This window comes from Phragmites australis, chromosome 13 (assembly GCF_958298935.1).
Source record: "Phragmites australis chromosome 13, lpPhrAust1.1, whole genome shotgun sequence".
Lineage (NCBI taxonomy): Eukaryota > Viridiplantae > Streptophyta > Magnoliopsida > Poales > Poaceae > Phragmites > Phragmites australis.
The window spans coordinates 510,851-523,327 of record NC_084933.1 but is presented as its reverse complement, the minus strand read 5'-3'; the positions used below and the strand labels follow the sequence as shown (position 1 = coordinate 523,327).

The window sequence follows — 12,477 nt, the reverse complement described above, 5'->3', positions numbered from 1 at the left end:
CCTCGCTCTGCAGCTGCCGAAGCGCCATCGTCGTTGAAGTCCCAAGGTCGCCACCACCCTCACTCATCGACAACAGCCTCACCCCCTCTCTGACCTCCCTGTTGCTCGAGGTGAGATCCCTGTCCGGCCATGATGCTCCCCCGCTACTCATTGTCGAGTTCTAAGGCCAGCGACGAGGTCTCCGCCCAACTCCGGCGCCGCCGCCGTCTGAGTGGTCATCGTAGGTCACCATCAATTCGAGCCGTTAGTTCAAAAACTCGTGGCCAAGATTAGATTTAGAACCACAACATCCAACTTTAGCCAACCAATCAGGAGCCACCACGTGCCATTCATAATCCTAGTCAGCATCCACCTCGATCCCACGTGGCTGCCACGTACCAGCCACCTCAACCTCATAACCCATTCATCATTACACTGTTATCGCCATGTAGGATGAAACAACCATAAAAAATCAATTAAGGAGGTAAATTGCACTAGTTTGAATAGTTGGAGAAGATGTGATATCTAGTTTTGTGGTTCAAGAAGGATAAATAGACTCAAACAATAGTTGAAGGTGGCAATATAGATTTTTTCCTTATCACCATCATATCATATCAATCTACCATGACTCAAAATCAAAAGGCCGAACCACATATGCTGGGCTTCCTTACCCATATTTTCCTGCCAACTGATACCAACATTTCCAACGTTTTTTTTCTGTACTCGAATTTCTCGCCACTAGATTTGTATGGAGACTCGTGCCTTAACATTCTCTGGATACACTCCTGATGGTAGCTCCGAATCATCTATAGATTTATGTGGGATAGTAATGGCCTTTGGCAGGGCCGTCTCTAGGAATTTGAGGATCCGGTGCGAAATACAAAATGAGGCTCTAAAATTAAAAAAATTCATATAACCAAAACATACTTTCACTTAATTATATAACTTCAATACATGTTATTTTTTTACAATACTTAGGAATATATCAAATATTAATGGTAAAAGAGTAAAGTAGTACTCAAGCAATAAACTGACCTCATGTTCTACTGAAAAGCATCATCCTTTTAGTATTTCTTGAAATGAAATCTTCAATTATATATTCATACTTAATCTTCTCCAAAACATCATTTTCAAGTGCTATTGTCGTCAGTCCATTAAGTCTTTCTTGTGTCATAGTAGAACGCAAGTAAGACTTCAACAACTTGAGTTTAGAAAAGCTCCTTTCCGCATATGCAACAGTCACGGGAATGGTTAACAAAATTCTGTATGCAATAACGGCATTAGGGAAACAGCATAGCTGTTTCAAATACTTCAGAATATCAAGAGGGCCTATAGATTCCTTAATAAGATCCTGGATGAACTTTAACTCCACATACAATTCTTTTCCATCAATATCTGAATGTTCTCCACTCTTAAGTGCAGCCTCAAGATTAACAGAAGAAGAAAACAAACTCTTATCATCCAAGGAGCGTAGCTTATCTGAATTAAACAAGAAACAAAAAGTATTTTCGTACCCTGATATTGTTCAAATCTCCTAGTAAGTGAGGCTATAGCTTGATCAACAACAGCTATAAAATAATTGACCCTAAATGACTCCTGTGCATTGTGAAGCAATAGATGCATCATCAGTGCTCTCATCAAATTGTCGTTTTCTTTTGATTTTACGCTTGGTGCAAAATTCTGGAGCAATATCCATCTCAAGTGCAATTTCTTTTGCAGCTTCTAACGCATTTGAAAAGCCGGTTTCTCTATACTTATTGAAAAAGGAAATCAGCCCCTATACTTTCTCAATTGCAATATCAATAAGTATATCCTTTGCTTGTAGTTGCTTGCTGACCAAATTAACAGCAGACAATATTTCATACCAGATGATTATTGCCACTAAAAATTCAAAGCCACCAAGTTCATTATCCGCCAAGGATTTAGCTTCACTACTTGTCAATGGATTATTATCACTTTCAGCCACTTATAGTAAAGCCTCCCTTATTTCCTGAATCTGAAACCTTATAGCCTTAACACTATCAACACGACTCTCCCAACGAGTAGATGACAATGACTTGAGAGTCAGTCCTGTTATGTTATCTTTAAGAATTTTCCATTCTTAGTAGAATTAGCAAATGTTGCATAGATACGTTGTATAACTCCAAAAAAAATCTTTTGCTTTACCACAAGACTTTGCCATATCACATAGTGTTAAATTCAGACTATGACAACCACAATCTGAATAAAAAGCTCTAGGATTTATATCCAATAGTTTCTTTTGTACCCCTTGATGTTTTCCTTTCATATTTAACCCATTATCATATCCCTGTCCTCTCACATTGTCTACATCAAGGTCAAGATTCTTCAATTCATTTTGTAGAACATCAAATAATCCTTGCCCAGTTGTATCATTTACATCCAAAAAACCTAAAAAAGATTCTTCAATGCAAATAGAATCTGAAGATGCATCAACATACCTTATAATCAAAGACATCTGTTCTTGGTGGCTTGCATCAGGAGTACAATCAAGGATAACTGAGAAGTACTTTGCTTCTTTTACCTTTCCAATGATTTCAGACCTGATTGTAGCAGAAATCAAATTTATTAACTCATTCTAGATGCCAGGACCAAGATAATGAATATGAATTTCATCATTCGTGATGCGTTGAACATGCTGTTGGATAACTGGATCAAATTCAGCCAACATTTGAACCAATCCTAAGAAATTACCATTGTTGTCTTGGTACAACCTGCTATTAGTGCCATGAAATGCTAGATTATGTTCTGCAAGAAATTTTACAATCAAGATAATTCTAAACAAAACTTTTCTCCAATGGTCCCTTTCTTTTTGAAGTTCTCGCTGAGCAACTTTATCAATTGTTTGATTCTTTTGCAACCTGAGACGCAAGTCATACCAAGTAGCCATATTCATAACATGTTCTACACTAGTTTCATGCTCTTTAAGTCTAGTGCCAAAATGATGCCAGTCATTGAAACCCTCATTTGCTAACTGACCTTTCCCATACCCCTTTCTCAATAATTTGCAACAAAAACAAAATACTCTGTCAAGCTCTTTGCTATATACAGGCCATTCTCTATCACACTTTTCTTCATTTGAGAGAACTCTAGTGTATGATACTACAGAAAACCTTCTAGAGAATTTGTCTTTACGACCTTTCTCAATAGACAAGTCTCTTTTATGACCTTTTTGCACCAAAATATCAATCATTTTAGGATCAAGTGCATTCCAAGTTCTTGGATCAAATATATCAGGATGAAAAGAAGTATTGATGTTATTGTTACTTTCAGTACTTGGTGATCTATCCAAGCTGGGATCAACTTCATCAGTATATCCACTAACTTCATCGGCAATATTAGCATCATCACCTTGAACAATTTCTACAGCGTGCGCCTCAACTCCTACTGCAATGTTAGCATCATCACTATGACCCTCATCAATATTATCAGCTAGAGTTTGATATTTAGAATTAAATTGAGATTTTTTTGACAACAAATCTATCAAGAGCACCCTTTTGAGTTTGAGCTGCTGCTTCTAGTCTTTGTTTCTTCTTACGCTTTTCATAACCAGAATCATACTTCCTATTTCTAGAAGACATGATGATGATTGAGGAAATAAACGTCTTCCTGTTTTATAAATCAAATAACACTAATGTTTTAAATAGTACATAAATTCTAAGCTTAGCAAGATAAGATAAAGATCAAAAGAGAAGAAGATCGAACCTGCGTGGAACGTGTCGCCCAACACTAGTTCGTCCGTCGGCGCACTGAGGTGGTCGATGCCGTTCTTGACGGCGACGGACACCACTTGCACTGAACGATCATCATTGCACGCGTACGTAAGCTCACATCACAGTCAAGATCTAATTTTTTTAAACATGCATTGATGCATACCAATTGCCAAGTGATCGATTGACGATTGTGTGGTGTCTAACTGCCTGTGAATTGTGATTCCTGTGAACCGATTCCCGTCGGGCGTCCTGGCGTGTGGCATTGACGAGTCGATCTGAACTGAATACCTAACCTGCTAACCAGATGATGCAATTGCCAGCGGCCAGGCCCCAGCGGCTGCGACCTGCGTGTGTATACTGCATCACGTACTCGCGTGTTGCGTCGGCCGGTCGGCGTCGGCCGTCAGGCGTCGGGCGTCGGCACCCAGAACCACAAGCCCTCGACAGAGAGACGAATAGGCAAACACGATCGAACAACCCTCAACTGGGAGCCAAACAGGCCACAGGAAGCGGACGTGCACATGCGCCGGATGTTTTGCTGGGCTTTTCTTTTCTCCAATGATTATTGCTTAAGTGTATACTTAATACTCAATTAAGATTTGGGGCCCCAATTATTTGGAGGCCCTGTGCAACAGCCCAGTTTGCCCCTGCTACTCGATGGGCTTGGCCTTTGGAGGAGGCACTGGCATCACCAACCGTAGGATCCAAGGAGGGCGGCAGCACAATCAGCCGCACTAAGAAAGCAATTGGGTCGGAGGACTATTTTTTGTATAAACCAAGGGCAACAAGGTCGAGAACATGAGTTATTTGATCTGTTTTCTCGATACATGTGCACAAGTCTAAAACAATTTATATTTGGAACCAGAAGGTGTACCTCATTTGCAAACATCCCTGATGTTACCTTGCATATATTGTTAATTCAAAATTGCTGAAATTCATCAAAATAGCTGGGTTTTTTAGGAAACGTGTGTGACTTTTGTATGAATTTTGAAAAAAAATCAAAACTCCCTCTGTTCCAATGTTCTATTCCTAGTAGAGAATTAGTCAATAGCTGCATCTTAACCCACGTGTTTTGGAGTAAAAACTTGTTTTGGTATGGCCTATCCAGACAAGGATGCATTATCAATACAATAGGAACTGGAAACTTATTATTTTTAGATAATGAAAAATTCATTCCAGCCTCTGCATTCTGAATGCACGCTGGCTGGTTCTTATTACAAATTTCAGCAACAAGCTAGCTGAGTTACGTTTAGAGGAAAATAACCATTACATAAGTGAGGATTTCAAGCATTATTAAATTTATATTCCAAGAAATTGTTTAAAACTAACTGAGAAACCAAGTGGATAAGTACTTGGTTTGCAGGTGATGAGTCATTAACAAAGATGGATTTGAGTTGAACTTGGTTGGCTTAAGCTTGTATTTGCATATATTTGTGTATGGCTAACCAAAGTTGGAGTGCATAATAGATTTGGTGAGAGTCCAGGGAATTTGTTCTCACTGGATTATCTGGTGTGAGATATTTTGATATCACCGGATGTTCCGGCGATGAGATGGAAGTGAATGCTGGACCATTTTGTTTCGGAGGCTAAAGTTCATATGTACACCGGATGGTCTTATGTGAGGGCAACAGGAGCGCCAGACCATTTCTTACAGAGAAGAAGTTTTTGGCACAAATCGTCGGATGTTCCAGTGTTGTAGGCTTGGCTCACCAGACTATTTTTTCCAGAGATGCTGCAGAGGGCTAGTCTGGTGGAGATGCATACACCGGACATTGCGGTGTCTAGAGAGTTCTCACTGGAGGCTTCACTGGACCATTTAACAGAGATGTTGCAAAATGAGGTCTGATGCAGTTGTACTCACCGGATGATCTGATGATGGACCTTGTACTTCACCAGAGGGTTTTCCAAAAGGTTTTCAGCAGAGAAATCAGTGCACACACCAGATGATCCTATGTTCAGAGACAGGTACACAACAGAACATCCGGTGTTCACGTTTGTCTTTTGACTATCTTTTACAATAGGTATATGATTCGGACTAACGTGTGATGAAGCTATATGGATTTGGAGAAACATGTTTGCTTGTCTAATGTTGTGCAGGTGATGAATGCATCTTGGCGGTTGAAGGCGGGAGGATCAAGGACAAGTGGGGAGTTTGGTGCCGGATGATCAAAGAGAGGCCAGACAACGTCGAGGGTGATCCTAGCTATGAACATGGAGGTCAAGCAAAGGTTGAAAGGAAGGATGAAGATGATGTGGTGACAAAGTCAAATAAATGGGATATCGGTGCAAGTGACAAGGTGGTCCGAGGGATCGGGAGCGGGAGAGACTTGCCAGCGGTCAAGATCGCAAGACGGAGTACATGTGTTGATATCAGAATGCTTGCTTGAGGTCAAAGAAAGCAGTAGTGACTCACACTTTGAGAAGCGTGCGAGGCGGTTTCACGGTTTGGCCTCAAAACTGTAGAAGAATGGAGTGCACGTTACATCATCGCGAAGCTAGCATCGAGGCAAAGGGTATTTTGGAAACAAGGAAACTTAAGGGCTAAGACACCTCCCTAGGCCTATAAATAGAGGGGTAGAGCTGTAGGAGAGCCTTGAGCCAGCCACTTATGCTTGAGAGTTAGAGTTTATAGGAGAGGAGAGGATAGGCTTAGCCTTTGTAATAGGTTAGAGCTTTTCTGCTCTTTGTGAAGTCATTCTGCTTGTTGTAAGAGACATAAAATTCGCACACTTATGTGTAAAAGTGGGTATTTAATTCCCTTACCTCTATTCCATCAACCTGGGGGGGGGGGTTCTTTGCTAGGTAGCTCGTATTGATTCAAAGTTGCAAACTTTTGTGCACAAAGTCATATGGATTGATAATGAATAGAACTTATGGGTCATATACCATTCATAGAGTCATGTTGCCTCGGAACTTCCCTTTTTAAATAGTCCATCTAGTGTTTTTGCTTCCATTGAGGTTTTGAGGTGCGATGGGTGATCAAATAGGAGAAGGCCATTAGTTTCAAAAGAAGTTTGTTGAGGCACCTATTCACCCCCTCTAGTCGCCAATCTTGGTCCTACAATTGGTATTAGAGCCAATTTGATCACTTGTTGATCTTAACCGATTGCGTGATCCGTAGGCGACAATGGAGAGAAGTGGGAAGATATTGTTGTTTGATAGTCGAGACTTTTTGTACTGGAAGGTGCGCATGAAGGCTTATCTTCTAAGCTAAGGAAGTGCAATTTGGGAGATAGTTGATTCCAACCATGAGATCACTGTTGCTCGGATGACTCAGGTTCAAATCAAATAGTATAAGGTCAATAACAAGGCCAAAAATATTTTGTTCACAAGCCTGAGTCGGAATGATTTTGACAGGGTCCAGCAGCTCCGTACTGCTCATGAGATTTGGACTACTCTGAGTGTCTTTCATGAGGGCGCGAACCAGATCAAGGCTAAGCGCCAGAGCACGTACAACCAAGAATATGATATGTTCGTGCAGGGCCCTGGAGAGTCTTTGGATGCTATGTTTTCTTGTTTTGATGCAATTGTGAGCAACCTTAGATCCATTGGGGTCTTGCCCTACGCTGATCATGAGAGGGCGATCAAGCTTCTCTATGCTCTTGACCGTAGCATATGGGAATTGAAGATCTCGATCATTGAAGAGTCATCCAGTTATGACACATTGTCTTGTGATATACTCTTCAGTAAGCTCAAGTCCACCGAGATAGCCAAGGCGGCTTAGATTAGTCTTGGAAATCGCCTGTCTCAGAACATGGCATTAGTTTTCGGACCTAGTGGTGGCAACCAGTCTGAAGTTAGTGTTTCTTGTGTTAACACTTTATCTGGTGGACTTGCTTTATCTTCCTTGGTCTCTATCATAGAGGAGCAGGTGGACGCGTTTGATGATGAGGACCTTGCGCTGATTGTGAAGAAGTTCACCCGCTTCTACAACAACATAAGAGACCAAAGGAGAGGGGGTTCTCGTGCTTGTTTTGAGTGTGGTGAAACCACTCACTTCAAGGTGGATTGCCCCAAACTCAAGAAGAGGGAGGACATTTACGACTACAACAAGCACAAGAAGAAGAACAAGAAGCCCTTCTTCAAGAAGAACCACGACAAGATGGCCAAGAAGGCATCCAAGGCGGCTTCTAGGGTGTTTGTGGTAGCACTCAGCGACATCGACACCTCTTCAAGCGAGGAGGATAGCGAGGAGGAGGAGGAACGCAAGTGAAGAACAAGAAAAATGCCAAGGACTTCACCGGCCTCTGCTTCATGGCAGACGACAATGACAGTGACCCCAAGCTTGATCCTTCTGAGGTACCACTCACCTATGACCAGCTTTCTGTTCAGGTTGATATCTTGAATGATGCACTTGTTAGCTAGGATAGATTGCTTAAGAAAGTGGTTTATGAGGTTAAGTAGTTCAAGTCTAGGCTAGAATGCTCTTCTTCTGAGCTTGAGTTGCGTAGGTCTAGGGCTATGGTTGAGGATGAGGATTGTGAGAGTTGCTTGGTTGTTATGAGTGAGCTTGCCGAGCTTCAAACTTTGCATGCTCAAGTCTCAGTTGGCTTGAGAATGCTGAGAAAAAGCTCCTTAAGGAGGAGTTTAGACCTACTCTCTTAGGCGCTTGTAAGAATTGTCATTTTCCCTCAAAGGATGCTGATGTGAAAGACAAGTTTATAAAGGAGCTAGAGTCTAGATTGGAGTGCTGAGAGTTCTACGGATGTGCAACCAAAATGTCCCACCTACATTATCCTTAAGGACAAGCTCATCTGGGTTAGAGGGCAAATTGAAAAGCTCATGGATGAGAATGAGTACATCCTTTCTCTTATGGAGAAGTGCTCATAAGGCAATGACAAAATGGATTTAATCTTGATCAAGACCCAGATGTTTGCTGATAAGGCTGGGTTAGCTTTGGGTTTGGATTTTTAGAGAGTTGCTTACAACAGTTATGGCAAGACTGTTTTCACCTCACCCCTACCCTAGAGTCGGATAAAGCCAAGATCAATGCCTCACAATCCATGCCAGAAAAGAACAAACCTACACCACAACCTACATAGAAGAAACCAACACCACAACCCAAGAGAACTCCACAGCCTAAGATGATGGCACCTGTGAGAGAGCCTAGAGTGACTAGCAATCGTGTTCTCGAGACACGCTACCACTGCACTTACCGCTAGAGAGGGTCACCTTGTTAGGTTTTACTTCCAACAATGATATGGAAGTGAACACCAGACCACTTTGTTTTGGAGGCTGAAGTTCATATGTACACCGGATGGTCCGGTGTGAGGGCAACAGGAGCATCGGACCATTTCTTGCATAGAAGAAGTTTTTGGCGCAAATCGCCGGATGTTCCGGTCTTGTAGGCTTGTGCTCACTGGACTATTTTTTTCTAGAGATGTTGTAGATGGCTAGTCTGGTGGAGATGCATACACCGGACATTCCGGTGTCTGGAGAGTTCTCACTGGAGGCTTCATCGGACCATTTAACAGAGATGTTGCAAAATGAGGTCTGATATAATTGTACTTTTTTGACGTAAACTGATACATTTGTACTCATCGGATGATCTGGTGATAGACCTTGTACTTCACCGGAGGGTTTTTCAGAAGGTTTTTTAGCAGAGAAATCAGTGCACACACCGGATGATCCGGTGTTCATAGACGGGTACACACCGGAATATCCGGTGTTCACGTTTTTCTTTGGACTGTCTTTTTCAACAGGGATTTGATTTGGACTAACATGTGATGATGTTATATGGATTTGGAGAAACATGTTTGCTTGTCTAATATTGTGCAGGTGATGGATACAACTTGGCGGTCGACGGCGGGAGGATCAAGACCAAGCGGGGAGTTTAGTGCCGGATGATCAGTAGGCTAGGCGGAGTCGATGGTGATCCTAGCTGTGCACATGGAGGTCAAGCAAAGATTGGAAGGAAGGATAAAATAATGTGGTGACAAAGTCAAGCGAAGGGGATGCTGGTGCAAGTGACAAGGCGGCCCGAGGGATTAGGAGTGGGAGAGACTTGTCGACGGTCAAGATCGCAAGAGGGAGTACACATGTCGATATCATGATGCTTGCTTGGGGTCAAATCAAGCAGTAGTGAGTCACATTTTGAGAAGCATGCGAGGTGGTTTCGCGGTTTGGGCTCAAAACCGAGGAAGGATGGAGTGCATGTTGCATCATCGCGAAGCTAAGTCATGAAAGTGTCACGACCGTTCGATGGACGGAGCGAAAAGTAGACTAAAATACTACGGTGGTAGGTAGGAGACTATTGTAAGCGAGGGATATTTTGAGATTTCTAGGCCTATAAATAGAGGGGTAGAGCTGTATGAGAGCGTTGAGCCAGTCACTTATGTTTGAGAGCTAGAGTTTTTGAGGAGATGAGATGATAGGCTTATCCTTTGTAATATGTTAGATTTTGTGAGAGAAAAATATTTTGTAATCTGCTTAAAATAGGGCTGACCTCTTGTTAAAATAAAGTACAAGTTTCTTCCCGTGTTCGAGTTCATCTTCTTCTAGTTTGCTTCTGTTAGATCCGTGTTTTGTTGCAAGTTTTCCTTATGGCTACAATTTTCGTTTTGATTTTTGCGCTGAAATTTCTGCTCCTTGTGAAGTCATTCTCCTTATTGTTAGAGATATAAAATTCGTATATTTGTGTGTACAAGTGGGTATTGAATTCTCTTACCTCTATTCCATCAACTTGAGAGGTTTTTTTTTCTAGGTAGCTCGTATTGATTCGAAGTTGCAAATTTTTTACACAAAGACACATAGATTGATCTTGAGTAGAATATATGGGTCATATACCATCCGTAGAGTCATATTGCCTCGAAACTTTCCTTCTTAAATAATCCCTCTAGTGTTTTTGCTTTCATTAAGGTTTTGAGATGTGTTAGTTGATCAAATAAAAGAAGATAATTAGTTCTAATTTTTTTAAGCATCTATTCATCTCTTTTAATCATCAATCTCAATCCTATACTGATTTTGCTAATTAAAATATTCTTCTAATACTCGTCGGGAAAGAAAAATGTTCTTATAGACCACAACGTCCAAACAACGCCCACTAGAAGGAGGAGAAGAAGAAAAGCTAAAGGCCTTCAAAAAGAGAAAGTACTACAGAAAATATGTAGAGTGATGTTATGCTATTGTCATCATGACTGCCAAGGCTGCTGCTGCTTGTCACTTAGCTTGTTGCACGGGCACATACCCGGCAAGCTATCCTATCGATGCGATACGTAGCAGTCTGAATCTTCTCCACCAAATGCCAGAAAGGGGGAATGAAAGATACATTCTAACTAGCTTGACATGCCATATACCTACTCCATCTGCGTTTCATTTAGGTCAGGTTGGTGTACTGTTGTGATGATGTGCACTGTCACAGTCTCTCTCACAGGACCTCTTTAGAATAGAGAAAGGGGGGAAAGTGAAAGAGTGTTTATATTATTTCACCGCTATTCATGTAGTCGTTTGTCAATTGCATATCTTATGCATGAAATCAAATTTGATCATGAAAAGTTACCTGTTTACTGTAGTTTCTAGTGAAGGGCAAAAAAGTGAAGGGATTTTGACAACTATACCGAATGATGGTTTCCTCTATATATTTTTCTGTAGTTTCTAGTGGCCTACTGCCATTGTATCAAGCCATTAGTTGTGCAGACGGTTTGAAGCGTAAGTAAACTGTCAGCCTTCCTTAGTAATTTAGTCTTTAATATGACACCAAATCCAATGTGAATTAGGTATTATTGGTTAGGAATAGATTGGACAAATGAGACATAATATTTTACGTGAAAAAAATCCTCCAATACGAAGGTAAAAAATCACACGAGATAAATCTATATTACAATGATACAAGATACAAGGATAGCTTATATTTATAGATGCTGAGAAGTTGTATTCGACTAGTACACTAGAGTTTTTTTAGGTATATTATTCAAAAGGCCCGTATCCATATCAAAGACCTGGTGAAGCCTATTTCCGGAGATACCTTTCCTCAACGACTTTCGAGACACAATAGCTAGAGTCCACCCACAAAGTGGGAAATCCGGCATTTTGAGTCAACGTCATGTGAGTTTGGTGGAACCTTTACATGAAAGTGTTGATGTACGAGTAGATTGCTTATCTTTTCTTCACGAGCTTCTAAGTATCATTATTTATATATTGATCTATCACTACCGATTATTAATAGATCGGTAGTGATGAAGTATCACTACCGATTTAAAAGTCATGTGAAAAAATCAACTAATATGACTTATGAATTAGTAGTAATGAAGGGCACCAGCCGATAGTAATACCTGAACTATCACTACCGGTTCTAGCACGACCTGAAAGTAATAGTTCATCAAGTATCACTGTCGATTCGTGTTATAAATTGGTAGTGATAATAGGTATTAGTGCCGGTTCATGTGACGAACTGGCAGTGATAATGGATGACAGTTTATCTTAAAAAATTTATAACTTTTCCACACGAAGTCGGATAAGGAAAACTTTACATGAAGATAGTAGTCCTCAACAAGATTTACAACTTTCTAATTGAAAACTTTTCAATTTGAGGTTATTAAATGTCCAAATAATTTTAACAAAGTTTCAGTCGTAGTCGATGATAGCTCATCTTAAAAAATTCATAATATTTTCATACAAAATGGGATAAAGACAAACTTTATATGAAAATTATAGCTCTCGACAAGATCTATAACTTTGCAGTTGATCATTTTTTTATTTGAAGCTATATAGATACATAAATAAATATCTAAAACTAGAATGGAGGGAGCCACATACCTAACTACAAACT

General features: G+C 40.7%; 1 pseudogene; it reads right to left on the bottom strand.

The window, feature by feature from the left end:
* Positions 1-1,015: 1,015 nt before the first annotated feature.
* LOC133888306 (uncharacterized) lies at positions 1,016-3,973 on the bottom strand (annotated as a pseudogene).
* Positions 3,974-12,477: the final 8,504 nt, after the last annotated feature.